Raw genomic sequence first — 8,881 nt, 5'->3', positions numbered from 1 at the left:
TCAGTGGGGTTTAACAGCGCTTAACAGGGTTACCGACACTGATTCCCCAAAACTAGGTCTTAGGTTTAATGCTAATAATTGAGCCCAGTGGCCCAGGCCAGCCTAGATGTGTGTGTGTGTGTGGGGGGCAATTCCTCCCCCCGATGAACACTGAGTGCCACCTCTGGCGCCCGTGCCATAGGTTCGCCACCACTGGCATAATTAATAGTGTAAGAAGTTCCCTGCTGGATCAGGTTGTCCATCTAGTCCTGTATCCTGTTTCTCACTGACAACAGGATGTGATTGAAAGCTCACAAGGCCAAAGCCTCCATCTGCTGTTGAGCCCTAGCAACTGGTATTCAGAGATATACTGCTTCTGAACATGGAAATTCCACTAAGTCATCTTGACTAATTGGCTTAAATGGGGATTTATAGAGGATAGCCAGCTAGTTGCCATTAATACATTCTATGGCAGTAAACCTCACAAGTTAATTATGCACTGTGCAAAATAGTGTTTTGTTTTGGCCCATCGCCTTTACTTCTTTAATTTAAAATATATATATCCTACCTTATCTCATGTTTGCCCATGTAGCTGCCATATACTGAATCAGACCTCTTGGTCCATCAAAGCCAATATTATCTACACTCAGACTGGCAGCAGCTCTCCAGGATCTGAGGCAGAGGTCCTTCACATCACCTGCTGGGTGACCTTGGGCTAGTCACAGCTTCTCGGAGCTCTCTCAGCCCCACCAACCTCACAGGGTGTTTGTTGTGAGCGGGGAAGGGCAAGGAGATTGTAAGCCCCTTTGAGTCTCCTGCAGGAGAGAAAGGGGGGATATAAATCCAAACTCTTCTTTTAATTGAAGATGCTGGAGATTGAACCTGGGACCTTTTGCATGCCAAGCAGATCCTGTGCCACTGAGCCATGGCTCCACTCCCCCTGTCCTTTGACACAGGTAGCTAACAACTTCAAGATGTCTCTCCTGGCCTTTTATCATTACTGTGGGCCTGGTATAACATTAGGAATTTTTATCCTAATACACTCAATTTATACTTGCTTACATTGAACCTCGCATGCCACATTGTTGCCCACTAACCAAAATGGAAAACTTCCTGTAGGAATGCTTGATAATCTGGTTTCATTTTTCAATATTTGGAGTAATCTGGTGTTCCTACTTCACTGCTCACCTCTGATTTAGATCATGTATGAACAAATGAAATATCACAGGTTCTAATTCAGAACAAAGAATCTATATTGGTTCTGGTGGGTTTTCTGGGCTGTGTGGCCATGGTCTGGTGGATCTTGTTCCTAAACGTTTCGCCTGCATCTGTGGCTGGCATCTTCAGAGGTGTATCACAGAGGGAAGTCTGTTACACACTGCATCCAGTGAGAAGGGAATGTTTAGTGGGGTATATATTGTCCATGTTTAGTGGGGGATATATTGTCTATGTCCCAGGGTGGGGAACCAATCAGTGAGTGTGATTGGTTCCCTCACATATGAACTGGCAAAATTTTTGACTTCACAGTTACAAAGCCACATTGGACACACAACACATTATGTTAAAGACTCCGCCCACTTCATCGAAAAAATTAACAATCTCCATCTCAACCCTAGCAACAGACTTATTAGCTTTGATGTTGTCTCACTGTTCACCAGAGTTCCAGTGAAAGACACACTTGCACTCATCAGCCAGATGTTTCCAGATGACATCACAGCTTTATTTCAACACTGCCTAACAACCAGTTACTTCCAATGGGACAATGAATACTATGAACAGACCGATGGGGTAGCCATGGGAAGCCCCCTCAGCCCAGTGATAGCCAATTTTTACATGGAACATTTTGAGAAACAAGCCCTCAAAACAGCACCCAGGAAACCCGCAACTTGGTTCCGATTTGTGGATGATACTTTTATAATCTGGAGCCATGGTGAGGAGGAACTGCTGAACTTTCTGGACCATCTTAACAGCATCCACCCAAACATCCAATTTACCATGGAAACTGAAAAAGAATGAAAACTGCCTTTTTTACATGTCTTGGACCAATTGGGCCACACAGTATACAGAAAACCGACACACACAGACCGGGTATCTACACAAAACTCCAATCACCATCCACAACAGAAAAGGGGCATAATCAAAACTCTGACAGATGGTGCAAAACGAATTTGTGAACCTCACCTCCTCTCTGATGAAATCAATAATCTAGACTGGTATTGTCAAAGGCTTACAGTGTGTGTAACAGACTTCCCTCTGTGATACACCTCTGAAGATGCCAGCCACAGATGCAGGCGAAATGTTAGGAACAAGATCCACCAGACCACAGCCACACAGCCCGGAAAACCCACCAGAACCATCTAGACTGGGCTCTGCAGGCTAATGGCTACTCCACAACAGAAATCAGAAGAGCTTTAAGACCAAGAGAAACCCAGAGGACTGAGGAGAAACAGTTCACCATAAGAAAAATATTTCTACCATACATCAAGGGAATCACTGATCAAATAGGGAAACTGATGAAGAAACATAACCTCCAAACCATCTTCAAACCTACCAGGAAAATATAGCAGATGCTACGCTCAGCAAAGGACAAGAGTCTATCGCATATCCTGCAGCTGTGGAAAGGTCTACATAGGAACCACAGAACGCAGCACTCAGACTCGTATTAAGGAGCACGAAAGACATTGTCAGCTTAACCATCCTGAAAAATCTGCAGTTGCAGAACATGTCTTAAACAAAACTGGACATAACATTTTATTTGAAAACACTGAAATTCTGGACAATTCAGAAGGTTACTTTGTCAGACTGCACAGGGAGGTCATTGAAATTCACAAACACCAAGACAACTTCAACAGGAAAGAAGAGACTCTGAGAATTAACAAAGTACTTGGATACCAGTACTTAAAAACACCAAAAGCAAAACCCAAGGGCATGCTAAGTTCATGAACAATGGACTCCACCCAAATACAGGATTTGCATTCACCAATACTGCTGCTGCTGCAGGGCATGAAAATGTGAATCACTCCCTGGACTGATAAGCCCCACCCGCAATACAATACTATCAACCACATCTTTGCATAACAAGTTCCACCCAAACACTTACTGATTGGTTCCCCACCCTGGGACATGGACAATATATACCCCAAACATTTCCTTATCTCTGGACACAGTGTGTAACAGACTTCCCTCTGTGATATACCACTGAAGATGCCAGCCACAGATGCAGGCGAAACGTTAGGAACAAGATCCACCAGATCACAGCTACACAGCCCAGAAAACCCACCAGAACCAGTTGAATCCAGCTGTGAAAGCCTTCGACAATACAAAGACTCTATAGTTTATTTAGGAGAATGATCTGCTTTCTTCTTTCTGCTTCCTGTTGTTACCACAGTTGCCAGCCTATGAGAAAACCATCATCTTATTCCTTGACAGCTAAGTTAATGTAGAATTGTTTAGTGACTCACGTAATTGAAAGATTTTTGGACATTCCAATGTATGTCTACCAGCATAACCTTGCATCTCAGCTATTTTTTTGGACACAGACACAGGGGTTACAGTTGCAATCACTTGAATCTATATTTTAAAATCTGATATACCTAATGGAACAAAAACAAAAGTATTTTCTGTTATGTTGCAACCCTTAGTGGTCAAACTGCTGAATGGCAGGCACAACAAATTTTAATGAATATCACAGCAATCTACACCTAATAATTAGTATATATTGTAAGCATTCATATATTACTATATCCATGTGGTAAATGTGTCATTGCCATGAGGACTCTGGAGCAGATGTTTGCCAGGAATTCTGTTCTGGGAACTTAATTCCTAGGCATGCAGGGGCACAATCCAGATTAAAACCCTAGGGATGGGTTTCAGCCTCCTTCCCTACCAACCCTCCCCCCCCCCCACTTGAAACAACCTCAGGGGATTTCACCAATGGGGAAATTTATGTGTAGCTAGCAGTAAAACTAAGCAATTGCAGAACACATGATAAACCAACCTGGACATAGAATATTATTTGAAAAAACAGAAATTCTGGACCACTCTGAAAGCCACTACGTCAGACTACACAGAGAAGCAATTGAAATCCATAAGCACATGGACAATTTTAACAGGAAGGAAGAAACTATGAAAATGAACAGAACTTGGCTGCCAGTGTTGAAAAATACTAGAGTCAAGACAGTGTCTAACCAGCTCCACACAAACACAGGATGACCATAGACAAAAGAAACAAAGGCCAGGATACTTCTATTCAGATGCTCCCACCAGTGACCTTGCTATCTCCATTGACACTCCCATGCTATAGTCTTCATTGTTACTCATACTTCTATTCAGATGCCCTCAACTATTGACCTGGTTGCCTTCTTTGTTACTCACAGACTATGTTTCTCCACCCACCCTGGACACTCCAACAGATATATATACTCCACTTGCTTTCCCAACATCAGATCCTCTGAAGATGCCAGCCACAGATGCAGGCGAAACGTCAGGAGAGAATGCTGCTAGAACACGGCCATACAGCCCGGAAACCACACAGCACCCAAGTGATTCCGGCCGTGAAAGCCTTCGACAATACATAAAACTAAGATTCCTCAACAGATACCCAGTGATTACCTGGGGGTATTTTAGGTCAAGAAAATGGTATGTGTGAGTGGGGGGAGCCAACACCACTTCTTATATACCATGGTCTCAATCCAGTTTGTGCCCTCACACATCTGGGAATTAAGTTCCAATATGTGTATGTCCAGAAAGCATCTATGCAAAATGTGTGTGGAGGATGTGGACTTTGGAACCTGAGTCAGCCTTCTGATTGCATATATTCCCCAAAACAGCCTTGAAACTGCCACAGCTCTTTCTCATTTTATTCGTTTAACTTCATTTATACCAGGGGTAGGGAACCTGCGGCTCTCCAGATGTTCAGGAACTACAATTGGCCATGCTGGTAGGGGCTGATGGGAATTGTAGTTCCTGAACATCTGGAGAGCCGCAGGTTCCCTACCCCTGATTTATACCTTGCCTTTCTGCTAGGGTTGCCAGGCCTCCCACTCCACCTGGACAACCAGGTGGGGATGTAGGGTGAACAGATCCAGGTTGGGAAACTCCTGGAGATTTGAAAATGGAGTCTGGAGAGGGCAGGAATCACAGCGAGTCTTCTCTGCAAAATGACCATTTTCTCCAAGGTAACTGATCTCTGTAGTTCAGAGAAGAGCTGTAATTCTGGGGGATCCCCAGGTTCCACCTGGAGGCTGGCATCCCCGTTTCTGTCTCCAATGGAGACCCAAAATGACTTACATTGCGTCTTACAGTGACTTACAGTGGAGACCCAAAGTGACTTACATCCTCTTCTCTACCTTATCCTCACCAAAATCATAAAGAAGTTATACTGAGAGTGTGTGAGTGGCACAAAGTAACCCAGCAAGCTTCTCAGGCAGAGCGGGGATTCCAACCCGAGTCTCTCCAATCTTAGACTGCTATATCAAATTGATTCAAATGGCTCACTTGTGGAAAATACCTTTCCAGTGCATTTCTGAAAATATATCTCCTCACATTGTCCCTTAACAGTATAATTTATTAAGGACAAAGTTGTGACCATAAGTCTTTAAACCCGAGACCTTTTTTCAGGAATATAATTTTGCATCACAGAAGGAGAGAGGCAGTGCTAAATAATACTTCAGCAGTCAGCATTTGCATTTGTTTAAGGTGAAAATATTAGTAAGGAGTAGTTAGTATGATAACACTAACAGTAAAGCCCATTGTACAAGCAAATACAATAGGTTCTAGAAAACTATTGGTGGGTTAACAGTGCCCATTGAGGGAGCCAATCCCTCCTGCCTTTTCTCCCCCCACCATGGCCTGCATTACTAGCTCCCTCCTTGTCCTCCTCCTCTTCCTGGATGCCTGCACAGGTATGCAAAGGTTAATGGGTGGACATCGAGGCAGTGACCCCTCCTGCCTTTCTGCCCCTCCTTCTCTTCTTCCCGAACACCTGCTCCTCTTCCCAGATGTCTGTATCACCACACAACAGTTAATGGCACTGTTGTGGCTGCCAGCAGTCATGACTCTCCTCAGGCAGCTGCAGATGGTACTGTCACTGTAATTATTCAGCAGTGGGGGAGAAGGGTGAGTACACAAGAGAGCAAGTAACCACCACATTCCACTGTTTAGTTTGTGTTGGTTTTTAACCTGTTCTGTGTAAGCCTTGCCCTAAACCATGTGTGTGTGGTGATTGGCTGAAAGTGAGTTGTGCATGGTGATTGGTTAGAAGTGGGTCATTGTCACCACAGCTAGCCTTTTATCTAAAAAAATATTGTTGTGAGAATGCCAGCTGATCAGTGTGAAGAGGTTTGGTCCTGACAAACTAGAGCCAGGGCCTGTGACAGAAGAATGCTCACGTTTCTCTGGTTGTTTCCTCAGTGGGGGCTAAATAAGGTTGCCAACTCTGAGTTGGGAAATACCCAGAGAGCCTTGTGGTGGCTGGGCTTGGGGAGGGGATAATGCTATAGAGTCCACCCATTTTCTCCAGGGGAACTGATCTTATTGGTTTAGAGATCAATTGTAATAGTGGAAGATCTCCTGGTGCCACCTGGAGGTTGGCAATCCTATGTTCTAATCCTAAGGTGGCTGTGAAAACTCACTGAGTGATTTGGACCAGCCACATGCTTTCAGACTAACCTACCTCACAGGGTTGTTGTGCCAATATAAAGGAGAAGAGTAAAAATACATGCTACTTTGACCCCACTGGGGAGAAAATTTAGTATAAATAAGTAGATAAATAATAATGCTCTCATGCTGGGCATTGTGATTCTGGCGGTTGGCAACCCTAGAAGGACAGAAAGAAGCAGGAAAAAGAGAGGCTATGAGGACTTTCTGGACAAGGAGAGGAAATAGTGGGGGAGGGGAAATGAGATGCCTCCCACAAGTCCTTGTGGGTTCCCACTTGTCCTATACATTTCCAAGTTAGTCCTTTTCTCAGGTTCCAGAGATGATGCTTCTTTTATCCTTCCTCCTTGCCATAGATCCAACTCTGTTGGGACCAATCCCAACCCTGAAGGAGAATAAAGAAAACAAAAAATCAGATCCTCAGGGTTTTTACATGACTTCACACAGTTCATGGACATGGATTAGATATGAGCATTGTTACAAGAGAAGACCTGAGTGAAAGCTGAGTAGAAATGTAGGGTGTAGGCTACTACTCACCATTGATGTGGATTACCACAGATAAATTTTGAACATTGTGTAGGTCTTTGCACATCTGACTTTTACCTAGACCCAAGGAAGAACAGACCTCATGTTCTTAAAAAAGTAAGGAAACATTTGTGTTTATTTAATTTATGTTTATCTCATCCTTCATCGAAGGAGCTCAGGGCAGCTGACATTCTCCTCTCCTCCATTTTATCCTCAAAACATACCCGTGAGAAAGTGTGATTGGCCCAAGATCACCCAGTGAGCTTTGTGGATGAGGACCTAACTATACATTATAATTTTCCTGGGGTTGTTTTTGGGTCTGGCCAATGGGGAGGGGTAGGGAGTTCTGTGCTCAGAACTCAGAATTCTGACTTGGGGGCTCTGAAATAGACCAGGGCTGAGGCATGGGTAGAGAGAGACTTAAGTGTTCCCCCCGCCCCCATCCTCTTGACCTCAAATGGCCCTGGGGAGCCATTAGTTGCCTTGATGATGAAACTTAACATGGCTTCCGGTGCTACTTCTGGTGGAGAGAGAAGCTCCGCGAGCGGCCGGAGCGTTGGAGACATAAACAAACACAAGCCTTTGCTGCTGACAAGGTTTGTGCATGACATCAAAGCCCAGGTATAAAGGGCTTTGCGAAGGGCAAAGTGCGGGTCGGGTTGGAAGGGACGACAGGCGCGCCCGGGAGGCGGACTGTGGAGGCGGCAGAGCTCCTGAGCTCCGGAGCAGCGCAACCCGCGCGGCTAACAGCTGCAAACCTGTGAGGACTAGGCACTAAAGAAGAGTGCCGAAGAGCGGTGAGCGTGGGGGCGAGTCCCGGGAGAGAAGGGGAATCTGCAGGCCCCCATCAGGCGCACCACGGGGGAACAGGGGCGTCGCCCCAGAAAATTTCCTGCCCTAGCTCCATCTCCCATTTGTGTCTCAAGCCAATAGGTGAAGCTCTTCTGGAGGCACCGCCGAGTACAAGGTGCTAAGCGTTATATAATTTAACTGACTGTGTTACACCACGGAGTCTGCGCTTACTAAATAATGATTGATAAGTCTAATAAGACTATAAATTAGAACTGTTGGAAACAGAACCTAAACCAGGGTCTTTGCCTAGCCCCTGTGTCTTTTAAGCTGCATAGACTAATTGCTGCACAGGAAGGCAGAAAGGAAAAAAAATCAAATATGACACCTAGAAAACAAAACCAGAGATCTCAGCCCACAGGACAAGGAACATCAGCTAGCCAAATGAACACTCCTGATAAGCTGGCAATTAATGAGGTGCTGGCCAAGCTGGATCGGATTACAAATACTATTCTAGAAACAAATGAAAAAGTTAAAAAGATTGAAGAGGATTTAATTGGAATAAAAACTGAGGTTAAAAAAATAGGAACGCTGGAAAAGGGAATGAACCAGCTAATAGATGAAATGAAACATATGGACGATAGACTTGAGAATGTGGAGAGCAAGATAGAAAGACTGGAAACAGAAAGAGAATCCTACCTAGATGACAATCTTTGGTTGGAGATGAAACATAAGGAAAAATTCTTGAGATTTAGGAAACTTCCAGAACAAGAAAATGAGGCTCTACCAACTAGAATGGTGAATCTCCTGGCAGAATTTATGGGAAGAACAAGTAAAGAAGTGGAGCAAGAAATTGATGAAATTTATAGAATTAATTCAAAGATAGCAAGGGAGAAAAATCTCCCCAGAGATATAATTGTTTCTTTCCTGA

Source organism: Sphaerodactylus townsendi, linkage group LG01 (assembly GCF_021028975.2).
Source record: "Sphaerodactylus townsendi isolate TG3544 linkage group LG01, MPM_Stown_v2.3, whole genome shotgun sequence".
NCBI lineage: Eukaryota > Metazoa > Chordata > Lepidosauria > Squamata > Sphaerodactylidae > Sphaerodactylus > Sphaerodactylus townsendi.
Note: the sequence above shows the minus strand (reverse complement) of the source record.